The 3,445-nt window shown below is 33.1% G+C and overlaps 1 non-coding gene across 1 annotated transcript; it reads left to right on the top strand.

The window, feature by feature from the left end:
* Positions 1–3,099: 3,099 nt before the first annotated feature.
* LOC121231081 (small nucleolar RNA R71) lies at positions 3,100–3,206 on the top strand. The gene has a single exon (XR_005929149.1). It is a non-coding gene; the product is annotated as a small nucleolar RNA R71 (small nucleolar RNA).
* Positions 3,207–3,445: the final 239 nt, after the last annotated feature.

The following is a 3,445-nucleotide window of genomic DNA, read 5'->3' on the forward strand; positions in this document are numbered from 1 at the left end:
ATAGCTTAGTAAGTAAGTATGTAAATATTAATAAACAATACATTATCATACTTTAAACAAAGTCACAATATGTTCCCAGAATATTACCATCACAAACACACATACTTTCACTATTACAATCATAAATAGGTTCAAAATAAGCTGTCTAGCAAAGTACCAGAAACTAAATTATTTATTTCTAGAGCTACAGAACTCAAAATTACAAACCGTTAATTTTTCTTGAAACTAGATTCACATATATTCTTACCATAAATTTTTCAGAATTTTTGGTCTAGCCAATTAGTACATTTTATTCATTGAAGTTACCCTGTTTCACTACTCAACTGTTCTAACCACGCTTCACTACGAATAAATTTTCTCCTTGTACAGAATTCAAAGGATGTTCTCATTTATTTAATTTGAAACTAGACTCATTAAGTATTTCAAGAATATAAATTATATCCCCTAATTATTTTTTTACAATTTTTAATGATTTTTCCAAGTCATAATAGAGGATCACGTAGTTATTCTGAACCAGTCTCACAAAAACTTAAATATCTCATAATATAGAATTCCTTTGCTTGCTCTATTTCTGTTATATGAAAATAAACTCATTAAGCTCTAATTTGATATCTCATTCAGTCTCTGATTCAATTTCTACTATTTTTGGTAAATTTTTAGATTCACGTCACTGCAACTATCCAGAACAGTTTTATTGTCAATTTTGATCTTTCACACTTCAATTGTATTCATCACTTTCCCATAACAATCTTTCCAATTTCCAATCACATATCGAGCATATTGCTCATAAGTTACACACGTATATACTTACACTTATCATCACAAAGTCATACATAATTTCATTTAATCAATTTCCCAGTTGAACGCTTCGGAATAATAACAGATACGCGATGGTATCGCACACAGCCCACCTTTAAAATCGAAGCTCTCTTGTACACATAGTGGCCTTCACTTAGCACCACTCATGTGACCTAGCTCGATTGTACACATAATTTTGGCTCTCTTGTACACATGGTGAACACTTAGTACCACCCATGTGACCTAGCCAGTTTATCTCGTAGCTCTCTTGTCTACATGGTGTCCTTCACTTGGAACCACGCATGCGACCTAGCTACATATATCCCGTAGCTCTCTTGTCTACATGGTGTACACATAGTATCACCCATGCGACCTAGCTACATCATAATGTCTCGTAGCTCTCTTGTACACATGATGTGCACTCAGCACCATACATGTGACCTAGCTACATACCATCTGTATCATCCAATCTTTCCGAAGGTTCAACCGGGATTTCTCTCTCTTTCTAATACTTGAATCCATACTTCCAATAGTCAATTATGATTCAAAAATCAGCTACAATACATAAAATATGCTGAAATACAAAAACATAATAAAGATAATGTATTATTTACATACAAACTTACATACTTTCTCATTTCCATGTCGAATTAATATTGAACATTTAAATCATCATAATTATACTTAATTTCAACACCTCGGAAATCATAGTAAGTATATCAATTTTACATTGAAACATGCATAAATTAATGCTTATTATACATATGAACTTACCTCGATACTAAAACAACCATTTTACAAACTTTCCAAATTTTCGATTTTTCTCCCATTCTAGATTCAAATCTCGTTTTTTGAGATCTAAAACATCATATTTTACTTATTTAATTAACGTAATATTTAAAATAGTCCTTAACTCAAACTTTGGAAAAATTACAATTTTGCCCCTAAACTTTTGCATATTTACACTTTTGCCCCTAGGCTCGGGAATTAAACTTCATCCCTTATTCTTATGTTTTATGACATGCTGATCATTTTCCCCTTCTATGGAAACATCAAATTCGCACTCTAACACATAGTTATGAACAATAGCAACTTTTACCGATTAAGCCGTTTTACTCATTTTTGCTTAAAACCGCTTAGCAAAAGTTGTTTAACATAATTTTAGCCTTTATATTCTACCGTAAAACATCAAAATAAACACATTTCACCTATGGGTATTTTTCCAAATATGAACCCTAGCTTAAATTATTGCTAGAATAAGCTTAATCAAGTTACCGGGATTCCAAAATCGTAAAGAACTTTAAAAACGGGGCTAGAACGGACTTACTATTGAGCTTGGAAAGCTTGAAACCCTAGCCATGGCTTCCTCCATGCTAATTTTGGCCTCCATGAAAAAGATGAGTAAATTTTGGCTTTATTTTCCCTTTTCATTTCTTTTAATTACCAAATGACTAAAATGCCCTTAAGGCCTTTCTTTAAAATTTTGTCCTATTCATGCCCATTTTTGTCCAAACAAAATATAATGGTCTAATTACCATTTAGGACCTCCTCTTTAAACCCCCATTTCAATCAAGTACTTATGAATTAGAACAATATTTTGCAACTTTTGCAATTTAGTCCTAAAAGTCCAATTAAGCACTTTATCAGTAAAATTACTTAACGATATTTTTACACAATATTTTAATCAATAAACAAAACTTAAAACTTAATCGGAATAGTTTTTTTGACTTCGAATTCGTGGTTCTAAAACCATCGTTCCGTTTAGGCCCTAAATCGGGCTGTTACAGCAATTCTACAAATAAGCCCTAATAGGCAAATTAAACATGCAATCTATAAAATTTCTTATCAATACTCTAACACATGCATCTAATCATTTGGTAAATCATAAAAATTAATCCAAATAAACTTTTCTATCTTAGATTTGTGGTTTCGCAACCACTATTCCATTTAGGCCCTATTTCGAGATGTTACGTATTCTGTGTGTACTTTTCCTCCATTTGAATCGCATCTCATCACTGGATGTACCTGAGTAGAACTATACAAACCGTCAATCTTTTTATTTAAAAGTTCTACCTGGTTAGACAACATAGTAACCGTGTTGAGGTTGAAAACACCGGCTGCTTTTGTCGGCTTTGTTCCCATGACTTGTCACTGATAGTTATTCAGTGACATCTCTTCAGTAAATTCATCAGCCTCTTCAGGTGTTCTGTTGTTTAAGTTCCACCAGTGGCTGCGTCGATGAGTTATCTTGTTAACGGGTTCACACCATTGTAAAAAGTCTGAACCTACAGCCATAGAGGTAACCCATGGTGAGGGCACCTTCTTAATTGGTCCTTATATCTCTCCCATGCATCATAAAGAGTTTCTAGATCCATCTGCACAAAAGAAGAGATATCATTCCTCAATTTCGCCATTTTAACCGATGAAAAATATTTAAGTAAAAATTTATCGGTCATTTGTTCCCAAGTAGTGATTGACCCTTGTGGTAACGTGTTCAACCACTGTTTAGCCTTATTCCTAAATGAAAAGAGAAACAACAGAAGGCGAATGACATAATCAGAAACGCCATTAATTTTAAAAGTGTCACAGAGTTCCAGAAAATTTGCTAAATGAGTGTTTGGATCCTCATCCTGCAAACCATGAAACT

The sequence above is a fragment of the Gossypium hirsutum genome, chromosome A06, assembly GCF_007990345.1.
Source record: "Gossypium hirsutum isolate 1008001.06 chromosome A06, Gossypium_hirsutum_v2.1, whole genome shotgun sequence".
Taxonomy (NCBI): Eukaryota; Viridiplantae; Streptophyta; class Magnoliopsida; order Malvales; family Malvaceae; genus Gossypium; species Gossypium hirsutum.